This window comes from Ciconia boyciana, chromosome 2, assembly GCF_034638445.1.
Source record: "Ciconia boyciana chromosome 2, ASM3463844v1, whole genome shotgun sequence".
Lineage (NCBI taxonomy): Eukaryota > Metazoa > Chordata > Aves > Ciconiiformes > Ciconiidae > Ciconia > Ciconia boyciana.
In genome coordinates this window covers 33,459,429-33,478,031 of record NC_132935.1, presented here as the reverse complement: position 1 = coordinate 33,478,031, position 18,603 = coordinate 33,459,429, and the positions used below count along the sequence as shown (strand labels likewise).

At 36.8% G+C, this 18,603-nt stretch overlaps 1 long non-coding RNA gene across 1 annotated transcript in view; it reads right to left on the bottom strand.

Moving 5' to 3' along the window:
- Positions 1-11,776: 11,776 nt before the first annotated feature.
- Positions 11,777-18,603, bottom strand: part of LOC140647565 (uncharacterized) — an 82,541-nt gene continuing 75,714 nt past the window's right edge. Inside the window, exons 7-8 of the long non-coding RNA XR_012040843.1 lie at positions 17,186-17,366; positions 11,777-15,410 (exon numbers count right to left, since the gene is read on the bottom strand). This is a non-coding gene — a long non-coding RNA (uncharacterized lncRNA). The remainder of the gene's footprint in view (positions 15,411-17,185; positions 17,367-18,603) is intronic.

Below are 18,603 nucleotides of genomic sequence, written 5' to 3'. Positions count from 1 at the left end.
AATTTTATGAGGAACTACCCAGGCAGTCTTCTCTGAATAAACCACTCTCCTTTCAGGTGGAAGAAAAAAAGCATTGCTGTTTGCAATCTTTTTAAACACCTGCTCCCTCACCCATTATACACCACTCATGGCAGCACTGCCAGACTGAATGGTGTAAAAATCATAGTTTGTGCCTCCAAATCATGAGATTAGTTTATGTATCATTAGATTTCTTTTTAAAGTTTTGGAGTCAAGCTACTTTGCCTTCCAGGATCTGAGCCATTAGTGCAGCTGAATGAGTAGCAGTTTCTGAATATTCCAATAGTACTTTCTGAATAATTTCCTATTCATAACACACATTGTGAAATTGCCAGCTTGCTGATTAATTCAGTGTATTTGAAAAATGAGGCAACTTCTCCAGAGAACCAAGAGCCATTTTGCCATACAGTGCTTTGGCTGCTGGAAAATAAAAGGCGGACTGGAACCCAGAGTCATCTTAGTAGGTTAGTCCTTCATTGTCTATAACTTTTATGAAACAACATTTTTTTTGAAGTCAGATATCATAAATCATTATTGATTTTCTCAGAGAAAATTTTGTTCAGGCCTTTGTCCATGACCTCAGAATGCATTGCAGATGAAAAGAGAAAGCACAGGTTTTCCTAGACTGAAAACTGAACGGAAGGAAGCAAGTGTGGTGTTAGAACGATGGAAGCCGTGCTGTTTGACAGTGTAAATGTTATCTAAGCAAAGACTGCAGGATAAAGTCTTTTATTACTATGTACCAATGACATTAGTGATTTGGATGAAATATAAACATATTGTACTGACAATAAATGTATTTTGCTAACACGGTGGTCTTCTTAATTAAGGTAAGTTATACTCTAACCTCCCCCCCCCCGCTTAAACACAGGTAGAAGGGAATTCACACACAAGTCACTCGGGCTTGGAACACACTGTTCATGGAACCTTAGTTCTCCAGTAGAAAGGGCATTTCTGGGGTTAACTTGGCCAAAGAGATAAATCTGTCACTTGCATTGTGCACTTCTGCCAAATGCAAATACAGAAATACAATAGGATGCAGTTTTCATGAGTGGTGTAGAGTGTATGACAAAATCCCTTTTCAGTGACTAAATAGCAGCTCAATAAATAATCCTGGTAAAGGGAAGGAATTTATTGTTTTTAAAGGTGAGGTGTATGAAAGCTTCTATTGTACTTGATTTCCTCCACCTCTTTTTTTCACAACATAGAGTTATAGAGTGGAAAAATATAATTAATAGTTTGGGGTATCTGAAGCCCTGACATAAAAAAAAAATCTTGCACAAACTGGCTTGTCTCCATCAACAAAAATTAAATTTCAGAGGAACCTAAAAGAAGATTTAAACCTTTCATTATGGGAAACAATAAGCACTATTGAAATGTCTGTCTTGCCACAAATAAATGATCTAATATATCACTTGGTTAGGCATGGATGATTACACTCCTTCAGAACCTGATAAGCTCTTCCCAAATTCAGCTCTTCTAAAAAGGCTACAAAAATACTTTTATCAAGCAGCTGGTAAAAAGTGAAAGGAAATACTTTTCAGATAACACATATAATTAACCTGGGGAAATCATTGTCAAAGGATGTTACTGAAGCCAATTGATTATTGGATCTTTAACAAGGTGAGATTTGAATATGAACAATGAGTATACTCAACATCTCATTAAACTGAGGAGAAAAATGTTGTATACCCTCAAGCTTCAGTACAGAAGACAGTAACTAATTGATCATGATTAAAAAACTTTGTAGGCAGATTAATTCATAATCATCCATTGAAGGACTTCAATATCCCTCTGAATCATGTTCTACCTATTAGTCAGAAACACTGTAAAGGACTGAGCCATCTCTGGTACAGTGCAGTACTTGATATTCCGCACTCCCTAAAACTTCCCTTTGCAGTCAAGAACCATATAATTGGGGTATTCATCGTGCTTGGCTTGAAGGGAGAGAAAGATGGCCATTTGGGCTGTCTTGCATGAGGTGAGTGAATGTGTGTGAGTTGGTTCAGGCAAGGTTCATGTTGCGTAGAACTCTACGGCTCTGCCAGAGCCCTTCTCCCTCCCAGCTAAAAGCCCGTACCTGTGGTGCAGCCTGAAGTAATCAAAAGGATAATTAGTAGCAGCTTAGTTTCTGGTTTGCCCTTCATCTAAGTCCTTCCATGTATATATGGTAATTTCAATGAGAATGCAGCCCTTCCCTTACCCTTATTTTGTGTTCCCAGTTACAGTGTATATATGAATTTGGAAGGACTCTCTTTTACTCCAGTGGATGTTTAATTAGGTCTTCTAGAAATACCCACTACTTGTCTCATTTTCATCTGTTTTTAATGTTAATAGGTTTAGCTTTAATTTATTGCTCAAATTTCTGTATAGATAGAAATCCAGCAATATGTGAGTATAAAGCTGGGGTATCATTTCCATATGTGATGAGTTTTTATAAAAGAAAAAATATTTGGGGCTAATTTATCCTTCTAAAATATAAATGTTGCGATTAGCACTGGAATTACTTCTTACAGTTCCAAAATAATTAAATAATGAGGAAAAAAAATGTTCACTCACTGCATAATGAATCCATCCAACAGGGCACAATAGACACAGTCATATTAAAACCTGGATCATTACCCTTCTTTTCCTGCAATTAAGGGCTCCACAGGATGTGGATGTTCCATTGATATCAGTCAGTTTAATAACACTTTAATTATTTTTAAAAGTCAGATAAGACATGAAGAATCTGAAATAAAACTAGTTCAATATTGTCACACAGACACATCAGCTTACCTTCTCCCTGCTTGCATACGCTTTCAGAAAATATGCGAGCAGAACATGAGTGCAAGTACCACATGCTCTAATGCTATCTTACTGAGAAGTAACCCTATGTCTATCATGTCATTTGTTTCCTTTAACTATTCCTCAGGGATTAGTTTGACTAGCCTATTGCTTCATGTTTGGATAATGTGGCTAATCCTTTCCAGTTTCATTATTCTAATCACTTGCAAGCTGGTTCCCTTTTCCCTGACTAGATGGCACCCAGACAGTGCTTCTTTCCTTTGTAAAGTGGCATGCACTGAAAATGCAGAACACCTTTTTTGTAGCCTCTATTTAAAAGCCAGGTTTGGCAGCTGGTTTAGTGTATGTTTCAAAACTACATAGACAGAAGAGCCTTTGGGAGATGATGCTTTGCATCAGGCTGTCTTCTTAGATCAGTGCAGACTTTTTAGATTTTCACTTCCAATTGCATTCTATCCGTAATTTCTGTGTTTAATTGCTAGCTATAAATGTGCATGCCACTGAAATATCTGAAAACTTTGAAAGGTTTCATTTTACAGCGTCCCTTTGGTGATATAACACACTTTGTAAGAAAAAGATATGTTGGTATTACATGCACTCTGCATGCTCCCTTTATGATTTCCATGTCATGTTTGCACAGTTTACTAGTAAAAACACGTTTTTGCTGTCCTCACTATTTCAAATTCAGTGTAACTTACAAAGAAATCAACGGATATTTTCCTCTGCTTTGTGCATAAATGCACAAAACTCACCATCAATGGCCTGAGAAAACAAATTTAGACACCACTACAATGAGCATGGAAGATGCCTTAAATAATGAAGCAAAAGCCAGAGAAAGAACAAAACAGTTTGTCATTTGTTTAAGGAAGGTAAAAATTTGAAATGTTAGAGGGAGCAATCAGATTTTACTACCATGGTCACTACAAGAAGAATTTACCACAAACAGACAAAAACACTTTTCTTTTCACTGTTTACAACTTATTGAAACATTTCTCAGCTTCAGATATGGCATCTGTAAAACTGAGGCAATCATTCATACTTACCAGGCTGCTCTCATTGTAGACATGTAAAACTCTATTTTTATCTTTGTCACAAGCTAAATATCATTCACTACTCCCATTTTAAAGATGAGAAAACTGAGCTATAAGGAGGTGAATTGCCAGCTCTGAAAATTTCCCCTCAATTACCATGACTTACACTAAACTTCTCATATCATCTTGAGCATATACCTGAAAAGAAGCTTTCCACTTTTTTTTTTTTTTTAAATATTGTCTATTGAAAGAATGTTAATCTTTTTGTCCTTTGGGCAGAACTCCAAATCATGGATTTATCTGATGCAAAAAAATGGTGGAATGAATTTAAAGACCAGTTTCATCCACCTCATATTCTTCCTGGTGTTGTTTCAAGTGGCTTGCTTTCTTCAGAAAACATCCTGAGTACATTTATTTGGCTTCACCTCCAAATTATCTATTGCATCTGTCCAAATATGCACTTACCAAATGATCAGCTCCATCAGTCACAGAAACTTTCTGTTCTCTCTGCCTTTTGCCAATGGGAAATGCTCCCTTCTAAATAAAAAACTTCAGCAACCACTTGAATGTTGTCCAAGAGCTTTTCAGCATAGAGACTGTCTTTTGGAGTTACAGGTATAAGAGAATATTGGATGATTTTCTTTTCTGAACTCTGTAGGGTTTTGTGCCTTCTGTTTTGTGCAAGGACAGACATTTGTGCATTGATTCATTGTAATAAAATCTGCCTGGTCCTACAAGACCAGTCTATTTCAGACGAAAACTTGCTAAAAGGTTTTGGGAAAGGCTCACAGAAGACATCTATCAATGGCTCTGAACTTTGATTGCATCTCAACTATGGACCTGTCCTCAAGCATAATAAGCAATAAATGATGAGACACTTAGAGTAAATATTTATGTGATTTAAATAATCTGTTGTGAGGACATGGGTAAGAAGAGAGAAGGGGTGAAGTGGGCTGTGTATTGGCCCGCATTGCAAATCTTAATAATAATGTGAAAATTAGATTGGTGATCCCATCTCAGCCACCATTTAAGTCCATTGCCAGTCAACTACCCACACGTTATATGACGCTGCTGTCCGCCAGTATATGGTATTATGATCTGTAACATGGAAAATGTTTAAGTTTCACATCATATACATGTACATCGACTCACATGCATCAACTAAGCATCACAGGAATTAAAACTCCTGCCAGGCTCTGTTGACAGGATGATCAGGTTGGGAAAAACGGACTTGCTTGAGGCTAAAGTTGAGATTAATTTACAGGTCTGTGGTGAATCTTCTATGTTTTTCAGCTGATTCAAAAACCACACTGATATCTTCCTATTTTCTTGATGATTAAGTTGGTCTTAATGTAGTAAAAAAAAAAAAAAAAGGGGGAAATGGGTAATCACTTTAAATCCAGATTTCCACAGATACTCTTTTGCCGTTGTCATAAATACACTACAGGTTAAATTTTCCTGGGGAAAAACTTTGCTATTGTCTATGTTGCTTGCTACATCTAGGTCAAGAATGAAAGGTTTAAGTGACTGAGAAAAAACAGCTGGTGATTTTTCAAGCAGTTAATCGAAATCTGGTTAATTGTTTCTATTGCACTCTCAGGGAGGGAAATAGATAAAATGAGAAGCAAACTACTTGATAGCATCAGGGTTTGATAAACCTTTTCTTCATCTGTCTAAGCAGATATGAGGAAAAGAATTCTGTATTTAAGAGTTTGCAAGATTTAGTTATGAGATTTTATAAGGAGGATGCACTTGAAACTTCTCTTAGTTACAATATTTATTCAACAAACTACAGTGCTGTTATTGTGCTTTTAAATTGGTATAAATGAAAACATAACCCTAATGTGTGCATTTTATACAACTGTCTTGTGATTTAAATGGTCCATTGTAACAGGCTAAGACCTTTTGTAACATTAATTCCACTTACATTATTGTGAAAATGGCATGCTTTTACTCCGATTTGTTTCTGCATATACAGAGTCCTTGTATACCTCCTTCAGTTTAAAAAAAAAAAAAAAATTGTTTTGCCTTGAATTTGTAGAGTTAACCTTACAGAGAGAGCTGGTATTAATGTTTCTTGTTTGATGCATTATAGTGTTCACAGAAGGTCCAGCACTGCTTCAGAGAAGACAAAAAGCTTTTACAGGGCACAAGGTAGAGAGAGTCTTTAGGTGCCCTGCTTAATGATACTGGAAAGGGAAGTAAGGAAGACATGTAAAATACAATTTTTTAAACATTTGGAGGACTTTCATTTAAGGAAAAATATCTGTATGTATAGTGAAGACATCCAATGACTTTTTACTGTGTTTCTGTCTTAATGCTGGTATAAAATCAATTGAAGACAATGCCGGCTACAACTCGAATGGTCTGTGGTAGATTTAGATCTTTGATGTACTCTAGAATGTAGGATTTCTGGGCCATTTTCTTGGCTTTTGGGTTTACTAAATACATCTTAGGTTGCTTAATATTACTTTACAAGCACCCGTATGTCTTGGCTTGGATTAAAACATCATGTTAGAGAAATCTGGCTATGTTATCTTTTCCTTTTGATGGTCCTAGCTGATCAAGGGATTTTAAATACTTTGGTGACTCTGGACCTAAGTAGCCTTGTCTGCATTAAGGAAAGGAATGCAGAATTTGCCTATATGATCGTAGATCATGGGAAAAATTACACTGATCTTGGAAAGCTGTTTCTACTCTTTAAAAATGCCATTTTCTATTATTTCTTTTATTGTTGTGTGCACTGTCTGTCTATTTAAGTGCAAGTAATAGTTAGATAATGTATAAAGAGACTTTTTCAAACCTACCTAATATTAAGCCATGCTTTAGCTTTATGAATGTTGTGTAGAAAGATTGTGAATTTGAAAATAATAGACACTACCTTTAATAGATTTCCTTTCCCCAACCAATTTATGTTTTTTTCTCAGAACACTTTGTCATATCCTAAATTAGAAGAAATCAAGAAGTCTAGATAAATGTTTGGGATACCAGTTCATAGTTGTATGATTACTTAGTTTGTCTATTTGTTAATGCCAGCTTCAGTCTGAGAATACACGATATTGAGAAAAAAACCAAAATATAATGAACTTTTTGTTATAACTACAATGGAATTTTTCTAAGAGCAATTAAAAAGAATTCTGACCTTAAAGAAATAATCCATTTTCTTTGTATTATAATCTTGGAAAGATTTAAATTAAGATAGTTCACAACTTGAATTAGATTATTCACAACTCAAACCACAACTGTATCTCATCATCTCCATCATATGGATGTGTTTTTCCCATTAAAAATAAAAAGGAAAGTACATTAAAGATAAACTTCTAACACAAGTAAGGATGGAAGAGAATGTGACAGCAACCTCCCTTGCTGCTATTTTCCAACTGATTTTATTTAAATCCAAATTCTTCAGTTATTGAGGGCAGTGAAAGTTTGCCTTTGATTTGGTTGCAGCCATGATTTAGTTGTTTGGAATACAATCAGATGTATGGCACCACCCATTTGTGTGTGATCATTGGATATGGCACATACTGAAGCAGCAAAGATTCCTTTGGAATGGACGTAAATCTTTGACAAACACTTGAAACAACCACAGAGGGCTTAAAGTTTCATTTGCTTGGTGGGAGGGGAAGGATGACAAAGTAAGTAACAAAAGTTCAGTCCTACTAGCTCTGATCATTGCATGCTTGACCCATGAAAGCATATGCTTAGCTTTAAGCACATGAGTAATCCTACTAATATCAAGTCTTTTCCTCAGCAATATGATGCAAACAATATGATGCATACTTGTTAAATCCTGTAATCTTCTTTATCTGTGCTGCAAACATATGAGCTGTGGGTGGTGTTTTCAATTTCTGTTTCTAAAACTTTTTTTTAAAACACTAGCAATTCTTCCATTCATCATAACTCAAAGCCAACTACTTGGGTTTTTTAACATAAAATCTACTGAAAATCTAACTTAGAGTGGGGAAAAAAGGTAAGAATTTGTGCTCGTATTCATGATCTGATTTTTAGAAAGGTTATAAGTATCTGAAAGAATAGTAAATAGTTCAAGTTACTTATCCTAAGTTATACAAAATTGAAAATACTCTTTGACATAAGAAATATCCCTAAGAAACTACTTATTCTAGAATTTTGGGACTAACTCTGACCAGGAGATTGTAAAGGTCTCCTGCAGAGAAAAGCTCTTCTTAAATTTATGCACAGAAGCTATCAACAGTTTCTATTTCACATGGATTTTTTTGGTGTTAACATGGTACAAACAATTAAATTCAATAATTAAACCAAAATCCACTGGCTCTTCATGTAAACCATCTCAGGGAAAAATTTTAAACTGAAGCAACTCTTTTGGTTAGGAGGCGGAGGATAATAGACAACTAAATTAGACTATAGGCCTATCTTTGCTATAAGTAAAGTTAGATAAAATTAATTCCCCTGTTTCCCTCATTCCCCTACCTCCCATTCTTCTCCAGTCACAGATTGTTTTATATGCTGTTTTCAATTTCTTCTTATAGTAATGTTCTCTGTGCATTTAGCGTTCTCTTTTGTTATGGTAATTTTATATTATATCTCAAAAAGGATGTGGACAGTGGATTGGTATAATCTAAAAATTCCAATCAAGAAGTAGAATGAAATCATTTTCATTGTTGCCCACAAAGTCATTGTGCTGCATCACCAGTTTTTAATGAGAATAGTAAGGAATAATATCAGTTAATATTGAACAAATCTCACTCAGCAATTTTTGACCATCACAAAAGCTTTTAACTTCAAAAACTATACTTTTGGAAGTGAGAAGCATGTTACAGTCTTTATAAGTATGTGTACATAAATTATAAAAGTGTTGCATAGAATAATGAACACAATAAGATTTTTCACTCCTATTCCAAACATTCAAGTATGCTTCTTAAGAATGTCGTCATATAACAAAACAACTCCAAACTTACTAAGAATTAGCCATCAAAACAGTCTTTCAATATGCATTTTAACTTATTTCTCCCTCATAAATAAGATATATATATTTTCTCTAACTAGGCAGTTTACACTAGAGTGGCTCCTTTAAAATCTCAGGCCACTATTGAAGATTTTCTATGAAGCATGTAAGTACTTGCACATTTGTAAAACATATATGGATAGCATTTCAATGAAATCCAAATAACCCCATTATTTTACATGTGCAAAAAATAGTCTGACTGGACTGCCAGTCTGTTTGCTATATTTAACAATTAGTTTAATACACAGCCTCCTTGAGGACAAAAGACAGAAGGGCTGCCAATTTTCTGTATGGTTGGTAGATCACTCATAGCCTCAGGCTAATTTGCTGTAGTTTATTTCTCTGACCCCTTCCTGAAATGCCTGTAACAGTGTTTGAAGTGTGGTTCTAAGGTTGCTATCATCCATCCTGATTTCACATTTCTAATTAGGCCAAATGTATTCTAATCAAAATGTAGAAACTATGAAAATGCTCTGGTACCAGTAGAGTGATAATGATGCTATTCACTGGCAACATGATAAAAAATAAAGCAAGGAAGGGCAACAGTGAAAATACAGACGTGTTTTTGAAATGGATTTCCAAAAGAGCTCAGCACCGAACAGTTCCAGTTTAACTGCCTAATGACAATGGCTGCATTTTTAGAAGTCATCAGCATCACTGACGATTTTATTCAAATACGATAAAGAGAAGAGAGTTCTTCTGAAAGTTTGACCCTAGTTGTGGGAATCGTTTTTCAAAGTCTAACCTGAGATAATTTACGTACTAGATTTACAGAGCTCTCGTAAAATAAATATATAAATAAAACAGGCTCAGATATTCCTTCTGGTATTAACAAATGACAGCCTACTAATTCACGGGAGCACAGTTATCTTGGCCCTGATTCATCAAGGAAGTGAGCTTGGACCACACAGGAATCATATCAGTTAAGGCAGGTGGAGTGTCTCTGTCACTCGTATGTGCACACCCCTGACGAGATCATGTGGAGTGTGAACCCCTACAGCTGGTGGATTTATCAAGAAAATAGGAAATATTTCTTATACGATGTAAGGGGATTAGGGGGTGGAAGGGAGATAGTAACACATATGGAGGTGAGTAAGCCAGAGAAAGAGAAGGACAAGTGAAGACTTTGAGGTAGGCTTTACACATTTTGACAATATTTTAAAATACAAATCAAAGAGGCTACAAGGGAGCATGGAAAGGAAGGGTAAGTGAGATGTGGGTAGGGAAACTCTGGGAAAAAAAAAAAAAAAGAAAGGATGGTGCTGCCCAAACAAATTTCAATAGTTATATAACTTCCTGAAAAATTTCTTGACTTTCAGTATTTTTTGAGAGATGCTGATTACTGCTTAAACTGAGATTCTTTGCAGTAAATTCCAGATTGAACAATGCTAATGTGAAATGCGCTTCAAAACAGAGATATATTTTTTAAAATAAAAACCAAAAATCTACTAGCTACAAATATGACTAACATTCTGCCTGATATTATTTCTTGATCAGTGAAAAGAATATTCAATGGTTAGTTTGATTACCAGCACAGCCTGTCAAAATGGGTACCTAAGAAGTTCATATGAAACATGTAGGGTGTTGCTGAGGATTCTCCTAGTCCTAAAGCCCCCGTTTTCATCCTCCCTTATTCCACCCTCTTCCCTCCCTGTAACTTTTTTCTAACCCTCTGTTTCTTCTTTCCTTTTTTCTCCAGACTCCTCCTAATTTTCCTTTCATCTGCTCTGTTTCTCCCACCATTCAGATGAAGTTTGCTAAGGTGGTTACTATTTTTCTTCTGCATCTGCTCTGAAAGGAATTTCATTTAAACTTAAAGCAAATGCTGGCCATTGGCCTACGATTTATTTGCCACAAATGTTTCTAAGAGCCTTGCAAATTGAAATACAGCTTTTGATTCACTGGGAAGGGTGTGATTGAATCCTAGTCCTCCACTCCCAGCCTTAGAAATGAGTGTAGATAAATGCAGTTCAGCTTGTTTTGTTCCTGAAACAAGTTTCTACAATGGCACTTGCACCCTGGGACACTTGTTCCCTAGAGGACAGCCTCACTTTACTGAACTACGCTCAGTTCGCCAGACGCTGGTTCAGTTGTGTCAATTCTGCCTGCATCTGCAATATTTTCAAAGGGTCTGAAGCCTGAACTACTTTAGGAGACTTGAAGGAAGCAACCCCTGCACTTGGCTATCGTATTGCACTGGTGACACATGACACTCTTTGTGTACCTGCCGAGTTCAATATTGTGAAAACTGACACTCTTATTCTTGAAATGGGCCTTTTGACTGCTTTAAACCTCTAACTTGTTAATGGATGTGTTTCTTCCCCAACAGAACTGAATAAACCTCCTTGTTTAACCTCTGTCTCTGTTGCGACAGGCTGTGCTGAGTCCAACACTGGGCTGTGCTCTGGCACTGGTGCATCAGAAAAGAAATGATTCCCGTACAACAGAAACTTAGATGTCTGACTTTGTCTGGGGAAAAAAGCTGTCCTAGGAGCTACAAAAGCAGGAAAAGAATGGCTTCACAGAATACAGTAGCTCCCAGAGTAGGAGTTTCACATTCTTGCCAACAAGGAAAAAAGAAAGAGTTTTATGCATCTGAACTTATGCAAGCTGAATAAAATTATTTTGAGGGACAATCACACACTCCTACAGACAGGAGGACACTAAATGCCAGTGACATGTAAAATCTTTTTTTATCAAAGGGTTTCCATGTAGCACAGGTGTTATCATCCTGAATTAGACCAGTGGTCCGTTTATTCCATTCCTGATTCCCCCAACATGGCCGGTAGTAGATGCCTCCAAGGGGTATTCTAGAAGCACACCATAAAATGGTTGGGGAGATTGGCTTACAGAGAAAACACTTTTTCACCTTCCCTTTTTGTCAGAGGTTAGCTTATTCTGTGTCAAGTTACTTGTTAAGACCTTTAATAATGTCATTTGAATATTCTTACTGTTTGATGCATGGTACAAATTTTGCAGAACATTCTGGGCACGTTGTTTCAATTACATACTTTATAAAATTCACTAACAGGAAGACAGAGGCACTTTTACACTGATGCTCTGGATTTATTCTTTTATTTAATGCTGCCTAGAGAACGATGCTGCTGATTTTGCAAAGCTATTTTTGGGTCTGTTGTTACTGCATAGTTTTATTGTGCTTAAGAATACACCAGCAGACTCTGAAGAGAATTTCTGCATTGTGTTGTACACATGAAGTTGGTTGGAAACTGATTTATTTTTTTCCATATGGCAATTTAACACGATGAAATGATTTTAAGATGCCTGATCTCAAACAGAAGCATAAACTCCATTCCTAGGCCGCATACTAGTATCCAAACAAGTAGCTGTGGCTTCTGTGGTCCCGCCTGTGATCTTTTGCAATCAAATCTTTTCCTCTCAAGTTTATTCCAAACTTTCAGCTATTATGGAAGTGCTGTGGGACATTTTTACTTGTGACCTATTAGTCTCAGAGTAATAATACATGTTCTTGTTGTAAGAAAGATAACTAATTCCCAATAACTAAAACTAATGTATGCATTTGATGATAAACATTGAAATTGTGTTAAGAACTATGTGAGACAGTTCCTTCCATGAACTTTGCCTAAGATAACTGAAGATATCTCTGGTTCTACAACACGTAAAATAATCCATAAAGCCAATGTTTTGTTTTCTTTATCAAATAGGTTAATTGAGGATGAACACAATCTTTTTACTGATGAATAGGAATCATCAGTACTTTCTATCAAAGTTGGTTAGGATATTGAATTGCAAGTCCATGGAAATATTCTAAATTCTCAGAGATATTTTCTTCTAGTTCAGGGCAATCTTTTCTTTTGCTAATTCACCTTGGAAGCACAGAGTCTGCTGCATGCCTGGTGGTCACATGTGGGCCTGGAAACACTGAGAACATGAGGAGTAATGAAGGTGGGACCATGGCAGGCACTGCTCCCACAGTATTAGTCTTCTAATTCTATAAAACAGTCCAGCAGTTGGTAAAAGAGATGGGTGCCTGGCAAGTGACCGGTGCTGACACTGAGGAAACAGGCATCTCTAAGAGCACCTGCCACCAGCAGGGCTTCTGATGAGCTCAGCTCCTGGAGGTAAGACATGCCCACCAGCCAGCCAGCCAGCCAACTGCACAGAGGGAAAACGAGCCACCTAACTTTCAAACCAACCTATTTCTTGCAGAATGTTTTAAGTGAATCGGTAAAGGAAAAATGTTCTTCTGAATCCTCTCCAACTCATTTTACCAGTTCCCTATTTTGATGAACCTGAACAAACTGATTGTGATACTGTCAAAATCACACAAGGTTTTGAGTTCTAATGCCACCACCATAACATAGCCACAAACTGAGAAGTCAATAAAATTCTGTAGTACTTTCTAGCCATTTCTTAAAATAAGTATAACTGTGTGTAACTGTGTAATTTATTTGCATTAAATTCTGCTGCCTGATCCTTCTTTCCTAATAGGTGACTACAGACATCCTTGACCCTTTCAAAATGGCTCTAGTAAACTGCTCTTACATTCTCACAGTAATTAATTAGCAAATAGCCTGAAGCAAACTTTATTTGCTGTGTTGCTTCCACAACTGTAATCTAGTTCTTGTTAAAAATTTTTACTCATAATGGAAATCTGGAAACTAGACTCTAATGACAGACTTCCTTTCATATCTGTGGGAATATGCAGAATTTCTAGAGGAAGAAGCATTAAGCATAGATACACTCATCCATGCATTACCCTCAGGCCAGTTGGAAAATGGAATGTTTTAATCAGGCTTTGAAAAACTGTTTGCAAATGTCTAACCCAAAAGGAAAAAAAAAAACAAACCCTAGAAATTTTTTGCCTTGGCTATCTCATACAACTGCCAGGTAAAATGACATGCTCAGACGTCTCCCAAAATACAGCAGTAACATACAGATAACACTGCACACTAATGGTGTGCAAAGCCCAATTATGATAAAAAGATATAAAACATCCAGGACAAAAGTACATGTGAGAAGGATAAAAAATAATAAATAACACCACAGAATTATTTGAATATTTTGTATGGGGCTTGTCATCCTTGATTGCTAAAACAGACTAAAAGAAACAGACAAAATGTAATTTTGAAAATAAGGGTTACAGTGGAAGAGGCCATCAATTCTTATTAGACAGTTAAATTATTTACTTTTTGGTGGTAAGGAGCTAGTGAAGCATAGTCCTCATCTAACCTGAGCATCCCACCCCTTACTTGTCCCTTACACCAGGCTGAAGGATTCAGCTGGTCTGATGCTGATCTCAGTTTCAGAGTGGGTGAAACAGAGTAATCTCAGTTTCAGCTGGGAACTGACTGTCTGTGTTTCAAATGACAGAGCTAGGTGGCAAAATCAGTCTGTTCAGATTCATCATCAGCGCACAACATCATTGGGCCACTGACCAGCCAGCCAGAGGCATGAGCCAGGTCCAGGGTCAATCAGAGAAGTCCAGGAAGCAGTTCAGGATCAGCCGGGGACAGGACTGAAGACCCTAGGCTGGTCTGAAATGGGGTCCTGGGCCATGGGCAGGGATGGGGGAGGCCCCAGGGAGTCTGGGCAAGGACAGGCAGGGCTGTTGGTTGTCTCCAGAGGCCTGAAACAGAGTGACCGGTCACGGTCACAGCCCATCACAGCTGAAAGCCAGCTCTAACGGACACTCATTAATCTCAGTTATGTTACGGTGTAAAACATTATCATTAAGCTGTGTGCATGGAATATAATACACATGTGTTAGAGTCTCTGGGTTCTGAGTGGGAACGAGTGTTGTGGCCCACAAAGGAGGAGTGACTTATTTTAAAGATTCATCCAAAAATGGAAATTTGAATATCCAGCATAGTGCTGTATAAGTCTCATGGAAATATCTCAAATACTCCTGAATATATTAAATGGCACCAGAGACCTGTGTTTAGGCAAGTAGCTGGAAACCGTAAATTGAGATATCTACAATCAGATGGTGAATCCCACTTTTAGATCTCCTACAGGAGGCTTGCACCGTTCTGGAACAGCACCTAGAAGCCACCTACAACCTCCTGACATGGCAGGGATAGCACTATATGCCTGTACTTAAGTATACAGCGTACTTAAGTGAAGGGATTGAACTCACAAGTGCCTAAAGGTTGTTACCTATATATGACCTAGATTTATAAGCTCTCATTAAGAACAAAAGAGGTCCAGCTAACCAGTAGGATTTGAAGAACTATTCAGAAATAAAATAGGCATTTGCAATTACACATCTGAATGACTCTCCAGACTTCTTTAACTGTATTGACTAGATCTCCGTTGCTTCTATGGCAAACTCAGGTGCATATCTCACAGGCAGACACCACATCTAGGTTTCTACAGTTTAGGTCTGACTCTGACCACAAATATCTCCATGTGCATATGATAACTTTTTGCCCAGTGTACATTATTGTCTCCAAAGTGGTAAATGGCAAATAACAGCTAAGTGGGAAGAACTGTTTTTTCTTCAGGTTAGTGAATATTAATTGAGGGTGAATGTTTTAATCTGGATGACCTTCAAAGATGGATTTGTAGTGATCCCTTGGGTTTGCACATTCCTCCCAGAACAGCGCCTGTAAAAACAGGGTGTGTTAAGAGCAAGACTTAAAGCATCTGCCAGCATGTCCATTGAACTGTAAAAAAATGAAACAAACAGAGTTAACCTGGGTACTAGATATGCTGAGGTTTTTTTCCTTTCATTTCTAACCACTCCACCTGAAAAATCTGCAACCTTAAAAAAACAGAACCCTGGATTCTCTAAGGGTGACCTGAGGGTGGCCTGAGAGGCACAAGGTAACAAGGCACATCTCTGCTAGCCTCCATGGACAGGCTGGTGCCACAGCAGCCTCTGAGGAAGAAATGTCTCCTCATTACCTCTGTTGGCCAGGACGAACTTTCCTTCTGGAGGCAAGGTGAACAGTTTGCTTGCACCTGTGAGAGGGGGGTTGTAACAGTTGTTTTCAAATAAAACTAAGTAACTTTGGAAAGGCTATCCTGATTGCTTGAATTTGTTTTGGACTGGCATTAGTCTTGTACAAACTTCCCAGTCCAGGCAGTCCAATCTGATTTCTGATTCAGTTCTGGAAAAAAAACCCACTTTTGTATTTCAGGCAAGAAATAACAATTGTTTAAATATTCTTTATTCATGCTCAGCTCAGTGACTTTCCTTGCTGTTGTGAGATTAGTGGGAAAGTGATTTGGGTTTACCCTGAAGGGCTGAATACAAGTAGTGAGGTTCTAGACTACTCTGGCGAAGGGGGCCAGCAATTATTTTTCCCAGAAGTGCTCCAGGAGTACATTATAACTGGATTATTTTTTTCTGCTGCTGACAACATGACATCTGTGCTCAGGCTCTTTTCCTCCCACAGCAGATACATATAAGATTCTGCAAGAAATTGATAGGTGAGATAGCTGCAGTGTAGGCAGCAGAAAATTCTTTCTGATTTCAGCATTTTAAAAATCTCAAAATTATAGCAGTAGTCAAAAGTTACAAATAGTTCCATTAACTTGGATTTTCTCAATCTATGGCATCATACAATTTTTCATTTCAAAACAATGACTTGTATCTCAGATGAGAGTGATCAGATGTGAGTAGGCTTGATGGGAGTAGGAAGATTTTCGAAGTGGCGTATCTACATTCTTTTTTTTTTTAACAAGTTTCTGTATAAATTTTTGGGAACTTCAGGTACTATGACATCGCATCTGTAAAATGGATCTATTTGTACAATATTGAGGAGTGTTAACCTCCCCTTCAGGAAAGCAGGCTCAAGTGATTTGTGATTAAATGTGTTTTCAGAAAGACAGTATCTTATATTAATAACTGGTTATATATAACTCTAGCTGCTCCGTGGTTACGTACGCTATGAAGATTTTGATGTTATCTATTCATGCCCTGAGAACTTTTATTTACTATTCTGTTTTCTGTTATAGATATGGACCTGATAATGTATGGTTTACTAACATTCAGATGACTTCTCCAAACACAAAATGAAGGTAAGATATCTAAAATTTATGTATTATAAGGACACCAGGAGCCATTGTGACTGTCTAGCTTGATCAATTTATAACGTATCTGTATCATCTGTGTGCATCTTTTGATACCATTGGCCACAAACAATTACTGCTTTACTTTGAGGTTTCTGCTGTAGTGACACTTGGCTGCATCTTCTATTCTCTTTTTTATAATGCCCAGCAAGAAAATTCTAAATAGCAGATATGACTTCTTTCCAATAGAACGTTGCAGTCCAAAGTTACTGACTATTTCTTTTTCATAAAGATACAATAATAAATGTATAAACAATAGAAAATTAAAACCCTGAAACAATGTTGATCCAATGCTTCCACTTACCTCATCACAAGTTGGTTTTGACCATCTTTCTTATTTGCATGGTGTTTAATTGCAGAGTACATTTGATTGAATAGGTTATGTTTTACCAGTACAGGCATCTACTCTGGGTTAGGGACTGGCTTCTTCCCAAACATCTTGTGTGGGTTCATTGATACAGAAGTTTCTGCATGCAAGGATCTGCCTGTGGAGTTGATAAGCAAGCTGCTGATGAGCTACCTTTTCATCCCAAGTGCAATTTTCCCTTGAATGGTTGTTGATTATGAAGAATATCCTCCCCCTCATATCATTCAGATAAAGGTCTTGTGCAAATAACTCTTTAGAACTAGGTTCCAAGTACTGTGTATTTAGCAAAAAGTTGCATTTACCACATCCACATGCACAACACATTTTGCTGCTCCATCCAGCTGCTTTTCTGTTCCTGACAGTGGCTTATTCAGTGCTCCCTTTTTCAATAAGTAAATCCAATAAAACCTATGAAAAAGCATCTAGCACTCTTTTGTTGCTCAATTAAGTATTAGGTATTCATGCTGAATACCCTGAAATAATTGTAACCAAGGAACTATTACTTCTTAAATTATAGTTTGGATTTGGAGAGTGAGGGCAATGTTTAAAGAATGATAAATTATTTAATGTTTCTTATAGAGAAGTTTGTTAGAGTTTTACTTATTTGGCTACTTTAACAAATGATCTTAGCAGTATTGAATTCTAAGTGCAAGTATTTCTGCATTTCGACACTGAATACTTCTCTAGGTATATAATTTGTTATTACATCTAACTGGGTGCGAGTAAAATTTTTGTAACACCCATGTCTTATTAGAACACACTGTGAAAAAATCTGGTGAAATTTATTTGCTGTAAGTACCATTTATTTTTAATACAGAAAGGCATTGGGTCTTGAACTGAATTAATAAAAAAAATAAGTACTGATGATCCTTCTCATCTTTCAAGAGCTCTTTAGTTTTCAAAAACTGCCTGGTCCTGAACTGAAACATGAAATCAAAATCTTGAATACTACAAATCTGCAAAGAAGTAGGAAGCAGTGCAATAGTTTTAGATAATTCTGAAAAAAATATGTATTTGTATTTGGATTTGTATAATTCATTTGCTTTTAAATTATTTTTAATTATTTTAATGAAATTTTGTTTTGATGTAGGAAGACCGCATCCCTGCTTATATTTTATTAAAACAGAAGCTGTTAGCATTCAGAAAAACTTTTATTTTCTGTCTTTAAAACTGTGTTGAGTTCTAACTCACCTACCAGTGATTTGCATTTTCTCAGCATTTTTATACAAGTAACATATATTCAACTGATAACCTTCTGACCAGATTGAATAGATATATACATTCAGCTATAAGTAAACTGAAGAATATTGTCTGATGAAGTTAATGGGTTCAAATTAATCCCTACACTTCAAGGA